Source organism: Sinocyclocheilus grahami, unplaced genomic scaffold, assembly GCF_001515645.1.
Source record: "Sinocyclocheilus grahami isolate Dianchi unplaced genomic scaffold, SAMN03320097.WGS_v1.1 scaffold1351.1, whole genome shotgun sequence".
Classification (NCBI taxonomy): Eukaryota; Metazoa; Chordata; class Actinopteri; order Cypriniformes; family Cyprinidae; genus Sinocyclocheilus; species Sinocyclocheilus grahami.
Genome location: NW_015506530.1, coordinates 303410 through 322989, shown reverse-complemented (window position 1 = coordinate 322989; position 19580 = coordinate 303410).

Genomic DNA, 19580 nt, shown 5'->3' with positions numbered 1-19580 from the left:
GCCTCCTTGGCCGGAACAGGACAGGCAGAGAGTTCATAGACGGCCTCCTTGGCCGGAACAGAACAGGCAGAAAGTGCGTTGCTGGGCGCCACCACCACGCAAGGAACTGAGGCAAGTGTCGCCATCTCGGGAGGTTCTGCAGCCTGCGCCGCCACCTCTGAAGAGACTACAGTGGACACCATGGCCTCTGGAAGCACAGCAGTGGACACCGCTACCTCAGGAGGTTCTGCAGCATAAGCCGCCACCTCTGGAGATGTCGTAGCCGGTGCCGCTGCCTCTAGCAAATCGGCAGTGGAGTACGCGGCCCAGATACACCATAACACAACCCCCAATATGGCAAGTGCTGCAGACAGGGGAATGAGTTCATAAATAGAAGGGTTTGAGAGCACTGGTTTAAGGATGCCAGCTGCACGTGCCGACACCAGCGGTGGGTCCTCCATGCTGGAAGCCAGTCTGGGATACTGAAGAACTGACCTTGATACTCTAGGTGTAACAGACAGGATGTGACATGACTCCAGATGATCGGCTGGGAGGCGACGTGATTCTGGATGATCAGCTGTGATGTGACATGACTCTGGATGAACAGCTGAGAGGTGAAGAGGCTCTGGATGAACAGCTGAGATGTGACGAGGCTCTGGATGAACAGCTGAGACGTGACGAGGTTCTGGCAGATCAGCTGAAATTTGACTAGACTCATGAAGATCAGCTGTGACTTGACTGGCCTCATGAAGATCAGCTGAGACTTCACTTGACTCATGAAGATCAGCGGTGACTTGACTTGACTCATGGAGATCAGCTGTGACTAGACTTGACTCCTGATGATCAGTTGTGACTTGACTTGACTCCTGACGATCAGTTGTGACTTGACTAGACGTGATGATCAACTGTGACTAGACTCGACTCAGGAAGATCAGCTGTGACTAGACTGGACTCAGGAAGATCAGCTATGAATTGACTAGACTTGTGAATATCAGCTGTGATTTGACTAGACTCGTGATAATAACCTGTGACTTGATTTGACTCGAGATGATCAACTGTGACTTGACTGAACTCAGGGAGATCGGCTATGAATAGACTCGACTCAGGAAGGTCTGTTGTGATTTTACTAGGCTCATAATAATGAACTGTGACTTGACCTGACTCATGATGATCAACCGTGACTTGACTGAACTCAGGGAGATCGGCTATGAATAGACTCGACTCAGGAAGGTCTGTTGTGATTTTACTAGGCTCATAATAATGAACTGTGACTTGACCTGACTCATGATGATCAACCGTGACTTGACTGAACTCAGGGAGATCGGCTATGAATAGACTCGACTCAGGAAGGTCTGTTGTGATTTTACTAGGCTCATAATAATGAACTGTGACTTGACCTGACTCATGATGATCAACCGTGACTTGACTGAACTCAGGGAGATCAACTGTGACTAGACTTGACTCAGGAAGATCAGCTGTGAATAGACTTGACTCGGGAAGATCAGCTGTGAATTGACTAGACTTGTGAATATCAGCTGTGACTTGACTAGACTGATGATAATAACCTGTGACTTGATTTGACTCGTGATGATCAACTGTGACTTGACTGAACTCAGGGAGATCGGCTATGAATAGACTCGACTCAGGAAGGTCTGTTGTGATTTTACTAGGCTCATAATAATGAACTGTGACTTGACCTGACTCATGATGATCAACCGTGACTTGACTGAACTCAGGGAGAACAGCTGTGACTAGACCTGACTCATGATGATCCATTGTGACTAGACTTGACTCATGATGGGCAGCTGTGACATGACTGGGTGCTGTTGTGTCCGCCATCTTGTGAGCGTCCTCCGCTGTTGCCGCCATTTTGTGAGCGTACTCTAGTGTGGCCGCTATTACATGAGTGAGTGCGGAGTCGTGCTCCTCCGCGATACCCACAGTGAACGCTGAACCAACCGTCAATAAAGCATAGTCCATACACTGACTTAAAGATGAACGTGGACCCTCGTGAATGAGTTTGGATTGTAATGGTTGATTAATGCCCTCATAAAAAAAAGTCTATCAAAACACAGTCCGGCAGATCTGAATAATGAGTGATGGCTAAATATTCTTGAATATAGCCCTCCCCTCCAGCGATCGTGTGCCCTGTCTAAGGGCTAACAATATTCTTGCCACATCCATACCTGGCCAATGTCCATCCGAGAAGCTGCTGAATTCTGGTGTGGCTGAGTATTCTGTGACGGGGCTGACAAGACGTGAGACAGGCGGATCCATATGCAAGCTTTTTATTAGGAGAAGACAGAGCCGGGGTGCTATGCAACAGTTTGTGTTGTGCGAGAGTCAATGTAAAGGAAAGGGTGACCTCTGGTGGTGAATAAACGGAAGTCCATGGACCGAATTCGTGACACCTATAGTGTCCATGTCATCTGGTGCCCCGAACCCTGTCCATGGACTTCCATTCGATCGCCACCAGAGGTCACCCTTCCATTACATTGACTCTCACACTACACAAGCTGTTGCATGTCATCCCGGACTACATATCCCATCATCCATTGCGCTGATTGCACACAGTTGTAACCAATCACACACACTACCCCACTCAGATCCTTTTCAAACTGCCGAGTATTGTTTGCGTATATCACTCTCCTAGTGGTAGCACATTACGGAGCCAGTTTCCTGCCCTAGTTTCTAGTCCTTAGTTCCTAGTCATAGTCTTATCTTGCCTGCTTTCCCGTGTTACCTGATTATTGTCTGTTTATCTTGGATTAACCCTTTGCCTTTCTGTTTCGGACTGTTTTTGCGCCTCGCCTGGATTATTGCTTGTGTTATTGAATTTCCCCTCTTGTCAAGCCCTCTGGATAAGGTTCACTGTCGACTGACTCACGCCTTCCTTTGGATACTCTTTTGTCTTGCCTGTAATGTTCCTGCTTGCCTGCATGCTTGTTTTATGACCACGTCTCTGTCTAAATAAAGCCTTGCAAATGGATTTGCACATCTAACATATCGTTCGCCCCCTTACAGAATACTCGGCCACACAAGGATCCAGCAGCTTTTCAAGTGGACACTGGCCAGGTATGGACATTGCAAGACTGTTATTAGCCCTCAAACAGGGCACACGGTCACTTGAAGACTATATTCAAGAGTATTTGAGCTTTGCTTATTTTTTCTGATCGGCCGGACTGTGTGCTCATAGACTTCTTTTGTGAGGGTATTAATCAGTCGCTCAAATCACGTTTAATCCATGAAGGTCCCCGCTCATCTCTCAGTCAGTTTATGAACTATGCTTTGTTGACTGTTGGTTCAACGTTCACTGTGGGTGTAGCAGAGGAACGCGACCCCGCACTCACTCGTGTAATGGGGCCGCACTAGAGCACGCTCACCAAATGGAGGCGACAGTCAAGTCACAGTTGATCTTCATGGGTCAAGTCAAGTCACAGTTGATCTTCATGAGTCCAGTCAAGTCACAGTTGATCTTCATGAGTCCAGTCAAGTCACAGTTGATCTTCCTGAGTCCAGTCAAGTCACAGTTGATCTTCAGGAGTCAAGTCAAGTCACAGCTGCTCGTCATGAGTCCAGTCACGCCTTAACTGATCGTCCAGAGTCTCGCCACGTCTCAGCTGTTCATCCAGAGTCTCATCACGTCTCAACAGTTTGTGCAGAGTCACGTCACATCACAGCTGATCTTCCAGAGTCTCATCACATCTCAGCTGATCTTCCAGTCACGTCACGTCCTCTCGGTTACACCCAGATTATCAAGGTCAGCCCTTCAGTATCCCAGTCTGGTATCCAGTGTGAGGGATGCACCGCTGGTGTCTGATCGCGCAGCTGGTATCCCCAAACCCACTCACTCACTCTAGCTGTCCTGTTCCTGCACTGATTCCCCTATCTGAAGCATGATGGGAATTGCTTTTTGGTGTATTTGGGCTGCATACACTACCACAGAACCTCCTGAGGTGGAGGCGCTTGCTTCAGCTCCTTGCGTGGTGGTGGCGCGCAGCGGCGCACTCTCAGCCTGTCGTGTTGTGAGACCATTACTGACTTCTCCCTGTTTCCTGATGTTACTGCTGCAGAACCTCCAGAGGTGTCAGTGGTATCCATTTATGAACTCTCTGCCTGCCCAGCCATGGCCAAGGAGGCCGTTTATGAGTTCTCAGTCTGTCCTGTCATGGCCAAAGGGACCGTTGCTGAACTCCGTACCTGTCCTGTTAAGGAGAATGTTAATGAACTATCCCTGTTTCCTGTTGGTACTGCTGTAGAACCTCCAGAGGTGGCAGCATCCGCTGCAGAACCTCCAGAGATGTTAGTAGTATCCACTTGTGAACTCACGGCCTGTTCTGCTCTGGCCAAGGAGGCTGTCTGTGAACTCTCTGCCAGTCCTGTATGGAGGCCATTTGTGAATTCTCTGCCTGTCCTGTAATGGCTTTAGAGGCCGTCTGTGAATTCTCTGCCTGTCCTGTAACGGCTATAGAGGCGGTCTTTGAATTCTCTGCCAGTCCTTTAACGGCTATGGAGGCCGTCTGTGAATTATCTGCCTGTCCTGTAATGGCTATTGAGGCCATCTGTGAATTCTCTGCCTGTCCTGTAACGGCTATGGAGGCCGTCTGTGAATTCTCTGCCTGTCCTGTAACAGCTATGGAGGCCGTCTGTGAACTCTCTGTCTGTCCTGTTCCGGCCAAGGAGGCCGTCTGTGAACTCTCTTCCTGTCCTGTCACGGCTATGGTGGCTGCTTCTAAACTTTTCTCCTGCTCTGAACCAGCTGAGGAGGCCATCTCGGAACTGTTGTCTTGTTCTAAACCCACCATGAAGGCCAATTATAGACTTTTGTCCTGTTCTGATCCAGCCGAGGAGGCTGCCTATGAACTCTCAGCCCTGTCCGTCACAGCCAAAAAGGTCACCTGTGAACTCTTATCCCTGCCTGTCATGAACCCGGAAACCATAAATTAAGTCTATATTTGCCCCATTACTTCTGTAGTTGCCAAAGAGACCCCTAGTGAATAGTCTATCTATCCAGTTTCCGTCAATGAGCCTGATTCTGAATTATCTGTCGGTCCAGTTTCAATCACTGAACTGTCTGCCAATCTAGTGTCAATCATTGCATCCCACTGGGAACTGTCTGTTGGTTTAAATTCCACAGTCAAATCTGATCTTGAATTGTCTGTCTGTCTTGTTTCATCTGAGTCTGACTGTGAATTGTCTGCCTGTTTAATGTCACTTACTGAAATGTCTACCCGTCCAGTTTCAATAAATGCACCTGGTCTTGTTCTGTCTGCCAGTCCACAACTCCCACATGTACCTAATTTTGGATTATCTGTATGTCCTGTTACAGTCCATGAGTCTAATATTGAACTGTCTGTCTGTCCAGTCACTCTCGAGGAAACTAACACAGAGTTTACTGCCCCCAAAAACCCGCCTTTGAAACCTTAAACTTGCCTGTCATGAGCCCAGAGACTATAAATGCACTCCGTGTCTGTCCCTTTAACCCTGTCACTGCCATAAAGAACACTGATGAACTGTCTGCATGTTCTGTTTTCCCTAATGTGTCTGTTGAACCATCTGCCTTGCCAGTCCCAGTCAGTAAGCCTGTTTGTGAACTGTCTGCCTATCCAGTTTCAATCAGTGAGCTGTCTGCCCGTTCAATGGTCACCAGGGGAACTATTGATTAGCTTATTGTGTTCCCTGCCTCGGTCCCTGAGACCATGAATGCACTGCCTGTGTTGTCTGTCTCTGTTTTCCCTAGGCCCCAGTCTCTGCCATGGATCCCGGCTCCGTCTGCTCCGCCGTGGAGGTCTTCTACTCCATGCTGGTGGGCTTCTGCTCTGTCTGCTCCACCCTGGTGTGCTTCTGTCCCATCTGCTCCGCCCTGGTGGGTTCCTGCTCTCTCTGCTCCACCATGGAGTCCTTCTGCTCTGCCTGCTCTGTCCTGGTGGGCCTCTGTCCCGTCTGAACTTCCGTTCGATCATCACCAGAGGTCACCCTTCCGTTAGATTGATTTTCATTGCATGTCATCCCGGACTACATATCCCATCATCCATTGCACTGATTGCACATAGCTGTAACCAATCACACACTCACTATATTACCCCCACTCAGAACCTTTTTAAACTGCAGAGTATTGTTTGCGTATATCGCAATCCAATAACCAATGCTTGTTATTGGATTTCCCCTCTTGTCAAGCCCTCTGGATAAGGTTCACTGTCGACTGACTCACGCCTTCCTTTGAATACTCTTTTGTCTTGCCTGTAATGTTCCTGCTTGCCACTATCTGACTCATGCCTGGTTTATGACCACGTCTCTGTCTAAATAAAGCCTTGCAAATGGATCCGCACGTCTCATGTCTCGTTCGCTCCGTTATATCTGGAGTGCTGTTGTTTTTTAAGCAAAAGGAGAAGATACCAAAGATACTAAACAAATGTTTTCTTGCATGCATGGTATGATGAAAGATTGATCAGTCATCTTACCAAGAGGAATACACTAACAAAACCTCTTCAAGACCAGAAAAATTCAATACTGCTTTCTCGCAGAGAGATAAAAAATAAAGCTTAAAAAGAAAAAAGCTATTTCTGCTAAACCTTCAACTTTTAAAATGTGATGAGCACACTGAAATGTATGAGTATTTGATGTGATGCACTAAGCATATGCATCTCACTCAGCTCCTTGGGTAGATTCATGTTTGTGATGCATATGCATATATCCTTTTTTTAACTATTTACAGGACCTGTTAATTGGTCCATAAGTCATTTTAGCCATTGATAACCTTTTTGAAAACCTGTGTTTTCATTGCAGAATTCATTTCAAAACATTTTCAATATTAATGTTTTTATAAAATCCTGATACGATAAGTCTATTTGGAATGGGAAGCTTTCATATGCACAGTATTCATTCATATGTACAGCCATTTATTCAGAGCAAGATTATTTTTAATAATAATAATAATAATAATAATAATAAATATGCAGTGTATTTTAAGTAAAATTATTAAAACTTGACCACTGTGTTTTAGTAACGCTGAGTGCAAAGGTAAATGATAAGTATTTTGATACTTTTTTTTTTACTACTGCTTTAGGTATAAATAGATATAAAACCTCTTTACGTGCAATACAGAGTCTTGCACTAACTGCACATGCAATAAAGAGCATATTTGTCCCTGGCAAACGATAGAAGGCATTTGCATGTTTCATTTCCTACTATTGTATATAAATATCCACCTCATCCACCACTCTTTTTGTTTTCTGTTTTATAAAATATCATGTTACTATAGTGGTGTGAGAAACCACTGCTAATGATTCAATACTTGAGTGAACTGTCAGAATGAATCTAACTGAACTGCAAACAATTTCAGACCTTTTTTGCGAATCTGTTTTTCCAATTAGATCAAAAGAGTTATTCCTTTGCAAATCTTGCATCACTAGTTCTGATTCTAAACAGCTGATAGAAAACACACATGACTTGATTGCTGAAATACTATCAGGGAAAATGACGGTCAGATTGGTGTACATCAATCCTACTGACACATAAGGATTTATTATTTTACTGGGGCACAGCAGTATTTCACTGGGATGCCCCAGGCCATCTAACACATGTTTAAATAGAAAAAAAACAATGGAAAAGCAGTGCAACAGAGTCCAAAACCATATTCTGAGTGAACTGTTCTCTGTCACTGTTTAGTGAAAGTCAGCATATAAAAGTCACCGAGGCTCACTTGTGACTTGGCAAAATCAATGCCTCCGCTTTTCAAAAAAGATTTAATCTAAGTGAGTCATTCCTTAATGAAGAAGCATTTTAAGATCAGCTGAGGTCATCGATCGTCTAACAGCTTCCGTTCATATAATTAATTGAAATTTTTCACATACAGTGGACTCTTGAAGGATATAAACTCTTTCTTATAATTTTAATGTTATTTTCTACATTTAAGCCCTCCTGTTCTGGTGATTCAGAATGGAACAATGGGTTTCCAGCTGAGTCATTTCCTACCTAATCTTTGCCTTAAAGTCTTGTCAGGATTAAAATTCTGTTGTGACAGTGAACACAATGATAAAGTATAAACCTATCTGCTCACAATATAGGAAGCCTTCGCTACACAAGGTGAGAAGTTTTTTACCATTAGTTCTTTTTGTAATCCATTAATGTAGCACATGACACATGAGTGCATAGAGCAGTTAATTAACTACAGGTTGCCCCATCATGAAAATCCATTGTTGAGTGTGAATTTACATTCACAAGCATACACATGTGTACTTTGATTTTACATGGTGAGTTTACATTTGGTGGGCAGGCGGGGGGAGGATGTTGGTGACTAGGGGTGAAGAATTGGTCGTTGAGTTTAGAACAAATCGATCTGCTAAGCTTCAAGTTCCTGAGCTGGACCCTCTGAGTTAGTGAAAAGAGATAGGGCTCTATCACCCATCTCAAGATCCACCTCCACCAACTCGTACTGAGATTCCCATGATCGAAGTCATCCAGCAGCCTCGGCAGCCACGTTACCCAAACCACAGAGCACAGATGCCTGGCTTTCATTTCTCATGAAGAAAGCCAGGATCGGAGCTTGTGGATGTTAAACTGCTCTCAATGAGCACAGTCAGCCTCCTCGAGGACTGACCTCGCATGCTCCTAGCACATACCCTTCATACACATATCATGAGTGCCGCCGGTCATGATGAAAAGAGGGCACAGCATTACACACCTTTTGTGTTTGTTTTCTTAATCTGTTTAGAATATAACTGAGCCTTTAAATCTCCTTTGTAAACGCTTTACGAGGCATAAATAGTCCTCACTTTAGATGAGCTCTCAAAAATTGTTAACTGACAACTACTAAATGTTTTATAACTACCTGAGCTAATCATGAATTATAGTAATAATTTCTGTTAATAAATCATTTATTAACACTATTACTATATGTCTAAATAATAAGATGAATAAATATACATTTAAATAGTTTATTAATCATTTACTTACACATTCTAAATTATTTTATGAACCACTGACAACTCCTAAATAACTGGGTTGTTAATAATGTAAAATGTTAAATTGATCATTAATAAAGTATGAAAATACAATGATTAAACACCATATGCTTATAAATCAAGAATAAAGCATGTATAACTGTACTTATAAACTGCTATTAATGTATATAAATTGCTATTAATGTATATAAATGTATATAAACTGCTATAATGCTTGATAAATGATGAACTATTATTTACTAATGCCCCATAGTGTGCAGTTATTATAAAGTGTTACTGAGTTTTTGTGTTTTCACTTCCAGGGAAGTACAATAAATAAATGAAAAAAACAAACAAACAAAAAAAAAAAACACACACACTAATTGGAAACTTTCCAGGAACAAATTATGCTCCTTAACTGCAAAAATCATGTTTGCTTTTCCTTTTTTCTTGAAATCCCATTAACAGAGACAATTTAAAAACATACACTTTCACCCATGCACAAAAATACTACCGGCACGTACATAATACATAAAGCACCAGCACTAAACACTCGCTAATGTGACTTTATCACACAGTAACCAATTGCCCAGCATGTCCAGCCACTTTATGTCATCTGGGGTCCTTGTTTTGCTCTACACAGTATGATCAATAGCTGCACTCCACAGAAAGTGAAAAGGTCAAACAGAGATATAAAGATATATTTGCAGACAAACCAATGGGCTGTGCTGCCGAAAAATGTTTTGGGAGAAATTCTTCATGTCCTTTTGTAACAGAAGGTTTATCCATATAGGAAAAACAAAAAAAAATATTGACAAAGTCACCACAGAGTGAATGCATTTACATTTTACATTACATTTGAATCTTCTCATCAGCAGAGGAACTGATTATCATAAATTCTAGCATGATAACTGTGGTCAGAGTTCAGACGATAATTTTCCTCTAGGGGGAACAAAAAGTCACGCTTCTAATGACGACTTCCTTCTTAAAAGGAATTCACTCCTAAATGACACATTGAGATTTGTCCCATACATCATTCTTCTCATTTTCTGTGTCTGTGAATGCAAGTGTGGTATTGACAGGCATATCTGTGTTACCTCAGCCCTGTTTGGAGTTCCTAAAAGAGGAGTAATCAGACACACTAGTGAGAGGCCAAGGCACCATGGGAAAACAATAAGGAGTTAAAAGGAAAGAGAGAGAAAGATACAAGAGGAAGGGAAGGAGAGACTGCTTATCAGGCAGAAAGGAGGCAGAAGGAGAGAGACAGAGTGAGAGAAGGACACAGCGCAATCTCTCCCACTAAATTACCTTGGCAGATATCAAACAGGGTGCTTCACTTGTGCTGAATTATAATTGTAGTGAGCAGCCAGGTCCAATACTCTGGGGGTCATCTGCTACCAGGCATGCTTGAGAGAAATGTCTCTCTCTTTCTCTTTCTCTCTCTCACTATCTCTCTGTTCTCTGATTCAACTTGCGGAACAGCATTAAAATATACATCAAACTAGTAACACTGAGGAACCATAAATGTTCTATGCCTAAATTTTACTTGATATCACTGTATCATTTTTAATTATGTATTAAGTATAATTTTTATGACCCAGAAGGCCTGAAGGAATGTATAACATGAATTAAAGCTTAATTTTTTGGTTTGCAAAATGTATTATATTTCCACCGTATTTCATTGAGTGATTCAAAAGTAATTTGTCATTTTGTGTGTTTGTCATTGGGAGCATTCATGTTAATAACTGCCTTAACTGAGTGCAAGTGTCAGTGTTTTCTTTTATTTCTGTATTTATATTTGTTTTTTATTTATCTTTATTTATTATTTTTCTGTTTTGTTTAATAGAGTATGGATTCCTTCTGTCTCTGCTGGCACCCATCCAAGAAAACCCTTAGCAGGACTTGTTTCAGAAAGGGGGCATTATTTTCTTATAGTGCATGACAAAGAATAGTCCGAAATTAGGTGCTGTTTCCTTTCTTCTTCTTTTTTTTTTTTGAAAACTAAATGTCAGTGTACATCACAATCTACTGTATAAAATGTGTTTAACAAAGTATTGATACAGCTCTGTCCACAGGAGCTACAGTGTATTATGTAACATTCTGCTGAGGGTAATGCTGTTATGTGACCATGCTGGTCTCCTATGCTTCTGAACTAGTTTAACCAGCAACAACCAAGTAAGAGGCTGAACCTTTTATGATAATGTATATCTGCTTCGGGAGACACTAAGAGTGGGAAGCAGTGTCAAGAATTAGCAGTCAAGTGAACTCAAGCAATGTTCTGGAACTTGACAGAAGTGGTCACTAACTGTTGTATGTGTTGTCCGGTTCACAAATAATAATTTATTTGAACCGGTTCTTTTTTTATGGAACTGGATGAACCAGTTTACCAAATCGGACAGAACCTGAAACAGAAACAGTCTGTGGCTCAAGCCAGCACAGATCCACAAATTACTCAATTAAAACTCACTTTCAGATGTTCCTGTCAGTCACTAGTATATGATCCTATGAATTCAGTTTTTGCCAACTCATTCAGTGCTCCCGTTAGTCCAACAGTACTGTACACTGAACTGAGAACAGTAAAGACATGTCTGACATGTTAAGAACTGTCTGCCGAGGGTTTCATAAAGTAGGCAAAATCCATGTTTCTGTATTTGTTGAAAAGCATAAAGTATGTATATCAAATAACACATATTGGAATTATAGCAGTGATTCAATGGCAGTAGTTGTAAGTCAGTAGTACACTGGTAATGGTTCTCTCTCAAGTCGTGATTCGGCTAATGTTTGCAACAGTTCTCAAGTCACCAGTAAACTAAACTGAGGAAGCAGTCCGGACATGGACACGGACAATCAAAAATTATTTTTATTTATTGATTGATTGATTGAATGATTGATTCTTTACTTTAAACCTACACAACATAAATCCTTCTAAAGTTTCCCTCAGACATGTAATAAGCATCAAGTTTCCCCACAGAGATGTGACATTGCCTTTGTATTTCGCGCGCAATCTGTCTTTATTTGTATTCTTCTCTTGAACAGTCAGTTTTGAAATTTCGACTTTTGCCCATATTTAGAGCACTCTAAACCAAGCATGACAGAATGAAAAGGTACTCTCATTTCAGTGATATAATAGGAAGAGACCTGGGCTAAACAGCAAAATGAATCCGCCATCGACCAGCACCACATTAGCGCACACAAATTCACTCTCGTAACCAGGTCTGAAACTAAACGTCCATAGTTGTTACAGATCCAATTTATACACATCAGTTGTTTGCCCGAGCAGGTCAATAGAATGCTCAGGATCACCTTGTGACATGCAGAAGAGGCTCACTCTTCAGCCAATGATAAGGCTGCACGAATGAATAATCATTCCTCATTCGCTGTGGCATCTTGACCCCGGGCTACCTCATACATGATGAGAAATAATCATCTCATTTTTTTTCAACTGCTTACACACAAAATATTTACTTGACACACAATTACTGAAATCTGACACTCAAACACCAGAACCACACACCAAATCCTCAAAACCATACACTAATTCTCGGCCTTTGACTCAGTTTTCAATTTCATAAAACACTTTTTGCAAAACACAACAGACAATTCTCTATGTAACACACACACACACACACACACACACACACACACACACACACACACACAATCTGTCAGGAAGTATCTTGATTTCCTTTTTCAAACACAACCAATCAAAATGCCACACTAATTCATCAGTGCCTCACACTAACTCCTCACATGTGCAAACAATCTTTGCTTTACTTAACACCAAGCAATCATGCCTTTAGAACAGGCCTGTAAATACACATATACACATGGTTGATGTATTTTCTTTTGTACTGTGTAATACTGTATTCACAACCACAACTGCTTACAGTAAAAAAAAAAAAAAGAGTTTGGTTTCAATCTTGCTTTCGTGTTTACTGAGAATTATTCAACATCTCTCTGCCAATTACTTTCAATCTTGAACAGAAATGTACATAGGAGCTTACTAAAGAAGAGCTTTAGGTTTTGAATAACTGTGTGACATGTCAGTTTTGACATGTCTGTATAACTGTGTGTATATACCTGAAAATATAATATTATGGCAATATTATGTTTGCAACATAAGACAAATGTTTTCTTTTGAGATGTGTTTGTGATATTTTGAATGCAGTGCTTCATTTTGCAAGAGATGTGAGGAATTTTGCATTTTGTGTGTGCAATTCTTGGATTTGTATGTAAAGTTTTGGAAAAAAAAGAGGTAAAGTTTTGAAAATGTGTGTAAGCAATAACGGTGAAAGAGCAGAAAGAGTTGGGACCAAAGAACATTTGTTCCTGACGAAATACGGGCAACACTAGTTGAGCATGTTCTTGTGCATGGGATGACCATGAGTGAAGCTGGCCAACGAGTTCAGCCGAATGTGAGCAGATTCACAGTCACATCTATCATTTGAACATTTAGAGAAGAAAACAGGTACCTGATATTTGCCAAAGACACTGTGCAGTAATCTACAGGGTTTTTATACTATTTAGATACACAGGTAACATTTAGATGAGAGAACCTTCATTGTTCTTCTGTGTACAGTACTGTATCACATGCTGTACATCCTTAAACTCATAACTGTCAAATTGCTTTGTTGCTCAGTATTAGTTGTTCTTATGTAGCCTACTGTATTTTTGCAGAACTGAGTGGCGACTGCCTGGAGGAGGCATACAACGTCTTCTGACAGAGGACCAAGAAACTGCAATTGTAAATATGGTCATTGCTAATAATGCAATTAGACTGCGTGAAATTCAGAGAATAATTATTGAAAATCAACATGCCTTCTCAGAAACTGATCGTATAAGTATTTCTACAATTGACCAAATACTGCATCTTAACAGACTTCGAATGAAACGGGTATATAGGGTGCCTTTTGAAAGGAATTCAGAGCAGGTCAAGAATCAGCGAGTGCAGTATGTGCAGGTACTAAGTGTAACTCACTAATGTGTTATTTACTGCAGTGCTGTAATTTGATAATGTACTCTTACAGGTAAAGTGATTCTTATTGCTTACTGTAAACATGTATTCAAAACATCTTTTCGCAGAACATGTTCGAGTTTGATGGCAGAGACACCCTGCATGAATCTATATTTATTGATGAAGCTGAGATTAATCTTACTAAATGGAGAAGAAGTGGGCGGAACATTATTGGACGGCATGCCATTGTGGAGGTCCCTAGCCTGCATGGGAGCAGTGTGACACTGTGCGCTGCCATCAGTCACCGTGGGGTTCTCCACTATCATGCTTCCTTGGGCTCTTACAACACACAACATCTCTTGAATTTCCTCAACGATCTCAATGGTTCCATTATCCAGCATGAAGCAAGAGAGGCAGGACGGGCCGAACAGCCTCAGTGTGTTGTAATTTGGCAAGGCAAGCTTATTTATATAGCACATTTCGTACACAATGGTAATTCAAAGTGCTTTACATAAATGAAAGTAAACAAAATCACAAAAATAAAACAAAGAATAAAAAAACTTTGAAAATGATTTAAAATTAATTTAAGACAGTTAAAATAGAAAATTATTATACATAAAATACAGTGCAATCAGTTCGGACATCGCACAGTGCTCATTCAATAAATGCACAGATAAACAGATGAGTTTTGAGTCTAGATTTAAATGTGACTAATGTTTTAGCACATCTGATCTCTTCTGGAAGCTAATTCCAACTGCGGGCAGCAAAATAACTAAAAGCAGATTCCCCTTCTTTTGTGTGAACCCTTGGTATTTCTAACTGACTCGATCCTAATGATCTGAGTGGTCTGTTAGGTTTATATTCAGTGAGCATATCTGCAATGTATTTAGGTCATAGGCCATTGAGTGATTTATAAACGAGCAAAAGTACTTTAAAAGCAATCCTAAATGTGACCTAAGGACTGGTGTGATATGCTCAGATTGTCTGGTTCTAGTCAGAATCCTGGCAGCAGCGTTCTGGATGAGCTGCAGCTGTGTAATGGTCTTCTTGGGAAGGCTGGTGAGGAGACCATTACAATAGTCTACCCTGCTGGTAATAAAAGGCATGAACAAGTTTCTCCAAGTATTGACTGGAAACAAAACATCTAATTCTTGCAATGTTTTTTTAGATGATAGTATGCTGATGTAGTTACTGCTTTGACATGACGACTGAAACTAAGGTCTGTCTCCAGAATCACACCAAGATTCTTGACTTGATTTTTAGTTGTCAAACCCCTAGAGTCAAGGTATGCATTCACCTTGAGAACTTCATCTTTGTTTCCAAATGCAATGACTTTTTGAAAATGAAAAGTCAAAATGAAAATTTTGGCACATCCAAATGTTAATTTCATCAATGCATTGGCAGAGGGAGTCAATGGGGCTGTAGTCATTTGGTGATAAGGCTAGGTAAACATGGGTATCATCAGCATAGCTGTGATAGGCAATTTGTTTCTTTTTCATTATTTGACTTAGGGGGGGCATATACAGGCTAAACAAGAGCAGTGCAAGAATTGAGCCTTGTGGGACTCCGCATGTCACGGACGTCCACTTAGACTTATGGTCTCCTATACTCGCATAATAACCTCTCCCTTCTAAGTATGACATAAATTGTGTGTTAGCAATCAGGAAAAAAAAAAAAAAGTAGATTTAATGGACCTGATCTAAAATAAACTAACAATGAATTTGAATTAACTAATGTTCACAAAGATTAATATGTACTGTAACAAACATATTGCTCATTGTTAGTTAATGCATTAACCAACATTAATTTAGTTAAACCTTAAATGAAAAATATTTACTTGAACTGATAAACTGACTGTTCTATTGTCTTCTTGCATTTGACTTTTTCCTGTTTAACACTGTAAAGCTGCTTTGAAACAATCTGTATAAAGCATTATAAGTAAAAGTGACTAATTCAGCACCCATGCTCTGTGCTCTGTGCGCACAGCACACACGCAGAGAGCCACGTCTCACAGCCATCTAAACACCGAATTGAGTTTTGCCTCTTCTTGTGCTTGAACGGACAAATACATACAAAATTGTCGAAGTATCCTCCAAAAACGGTTGGTCATGTTTTACAGTAAGTGAACAAACAGTTGAGATGTGTCCTGTATCATATTGGATTCATTTATCTTAAAGTGACCGCACCTAATTTACCAGCTGCTGTCAGTGTCCTTAACCCTCTGGGGTCGAAGGCCACACCGGTGCGGTCTGTCACAGTTTTTTTTTTTCCTTGATGACTTCGAACAGAACTTAATGTTAATTCTAGAAAATAAAAGAGAACATAACTCACTGCTCTTGACAATTACTTTGTAGTTTTATGTAACAATAATTAATCTATATTTAATTTATACACCGAAGACTATGCAATTCTATTTTACATTTGATTATTCGGTTTCTGTACCTGAATACCCACTGTCACGGTTGCACTACTGAGTGGAATGTGGAGCAAGGAATGGAGGGAGATGAGGAGTACATCAATCCAGAGAACTTTAATTAGAACAAGGCAAACTCACGTAGCACATGAAGACATAAACAATACCAGACACTGAACTAAAAACAGGGAACACTATTTAAACACATGACAAGAAGAGGAGATGACGAGACACACCTGGGCTCAATGGAAATAAACGGGGAACACCTGGAATTAAATCAACATAATCAGGACAAGAACAGGAAACTAACCAAATATGGGCAAGGAGGGAACATGGAGAGCAAAACACACACAAAACAACGGAACAAAGTCTGACACCCACAAACTTGAGAAAAAGAAAAAAAAAACTAAACATTGTTTAATTTCTATCTTTGTTCTATTAATTTATTTGTGTTATTTACACGATTTCAAACATGGCCCACGAGTACAACCTGCACCGGGCCCCCGCAAACCCCAGCTAAGGCCTGTACAATGGTATACAATACAAGGGTACTTTTTGTAATCCAGCTACTAAAACAAACATGTATCTTCATCATGGCATATTTTGTGACATTAAAGCATTCAACCATTAATCTGTTCATATTCAATGTAGTTCTTACCTTTATCTGTGCCACTGCCCTCTGACGGAGAAGATTTATGACAGAGAAGGGCCTGAGTCATAAATGAGCTCAATGTTGATGTCAAACTCCGTAAAATTAAAGAAAATTAAAGCTCCAGATAGCACACATACGTCTGCAAGATGTGTGTTAAAGATCACTTCATCTGGAAAGCATCTGCTGTGTACAAACATCTGATAGATGTCTCTAAGATGTCCATTTTACATACATTCTAAGTCATAAACATCTAAAAGACATTCTCTAAATGTCTATTTGACATCTGATAGGAAACATGCTATAGACATATTGCAGATGAGCAAACACTCTAAAAAATGTCTTTCAGATGTAAATGCAGAGGTCAAATAGACGTCTCCGTACTGTACATGTGCTATCAGGGGCGATTACCGCATGGCACGTTCCCCAAGCAGTACAAGCAGTAACTTTAACACATATGCAACTAAATTACAGCCTTAAAACATAATTAATGCATAACTATATAACTCGCATGCTGAATCATGAGTGGATAAAAACATTAAAACAAACGTATATTACTTACAGAGTCGATACAGAAAACGAAAAATGTGGCACCAAATCATTAGCCAATTTCAAGGCTAAATGCAGGAGTACTTATTAACCAGCAAATAAAGCAAACATTTTGCTTTATCTTTGCATATTTGATGACATTTAAATCATTTGACAATTAATCTGCTCATATGTAATGTGATTCTTACCTTTTCAGTACCTTTTGGTTGTTAGTGATGCAGAAAAATGCAGTCCTGTCACCCGTTGAACCGAAAAGTCAAAATGGCCTCAATCAAGAATCATGTCTTTAACAGCAAAATACACCTATTAGTCGTAAATTTTAGTTTAATAATATCTCAAAAAGCCACACATATAAAAATGCTCGTAAAAATTACTCATGATAATACACAACATTTAATTGGAAGAAATTTTTTTTGCGATAAATTGATAAATTAAGTGCGTTACTCAAAATTTCAAAGTAAACTACCATAGATAGATTCATTTGTAAAAAAAATATATATATATTTTTTTTTTTTGTTACATTTACAACTTCACTGAGTCATTTTCTCAGTGTAGGTAACCAATGATATGACTAATAATATAATATAATATAATATAATATAATGTCATATTTAGTATTTTACAAAGTAAAAAAAATAATTATGATTAATATTCAAGGAGTTAGAAAAATATGTTATTACATTATTAACTTCTGAACTAAATTCTGTTCAGTGCCTATATCAGACGATGCCAGGCATGTCATTTGCATTAAAATTCAACCAAGCTATGAAATTGTATTTATTTTTTCTTTCTAAAGTCTCATGATTAACTGCTTTGTGTCAGTGAAGCACTTGAAGAACTTTCCTCCTAGTTTGTGTATGTAATGAAGAGTCTATGGCAAATTGCAGTATTATTAAAGGGAAGAAATATCTCTCTGTGTGGATTTGTCAAACACAAACACTTTTTACCCAAATAAATATGCACAAGCTGGGCTACATTAGTGCCACTTGGACAGTGTATTTATTTTCCAAACTTTGTGTTCCACTTTCACAGAGCACCACGCCATGCAGAGAAACAGGTGCAGTTGAATAGCTTGAGTTATCACTGAGCAACAGGGGTGCCACAGTTATTCTGATGTCTCTGGCAGACATACATCTCAGGCAAACATCAAACACACACAGACACACGCACAGCCCAAACAGAAGTCCTACACATTTAATTCATTAGAAAGTGGTGAGTAATGAAATATGGAATCTGTGGGGGTGGATAGGAGGAGATATAAGCAGACGGCAAATGAGTTACAAAATCAGAAGGGACACAACATTGCAGGGTTCTCTAATCAATGAAGCTCAGTGGACAGTTGTGTATACTCTCAACCTCACAACTCGCCTGCCAAACCTTCAGAATAGTTGAAAAGCACAAAATGATCACATTGAGTTCACATCATATTTTGCACTTGAAAACCCATGCTAAAATGAATGTATTTTTTTATCATTACATTGAAGTACATTAGGAAAGATACATAATTTCCTTTCATAACAAGGCATGAAGAAAGATGACAACATGTGCTGTAGAACATTTTAGGCATACGGATGGTATAGGACTGTCACAATCGATACTGTGAGGAGCACAGAGCGAGGAACGAGGAGACGTGGAGTAAACTTCAAACGAACAGACTTTAATAAACATCCAAGAAACCAGAAACACACACGTAGCGGGGAAAGACGAACATTCAATACCAGATAAAGAACTCAGAACATGACTCACTATAAATACACCTGACTTGACGAGAGGATGACAAAACACACCTGGAACTAATGAACAATCAAACACATGGGAAAACTAGGTCAGGGCAGTCACATGGAGAGGGAAAAACACACAGATAGAGTCCAGGGGCGTGACAAGGACATGCTACAGAATAAATGTAAGTTACAATTTGATTGGCATAATTCTCTCCTTGTTATTTTGATGGAAAATTAGCAAAAATGTATACACTGCATTTGTGAATAATATTTTCTCAAAAAAAAAAAAAGCTGAATTATGCCAATGATTTAATGCTGGGGTTCACAAGTGTTTTGGTCAGCTGATCTCCTTAGGCATAACATATTTACTTGA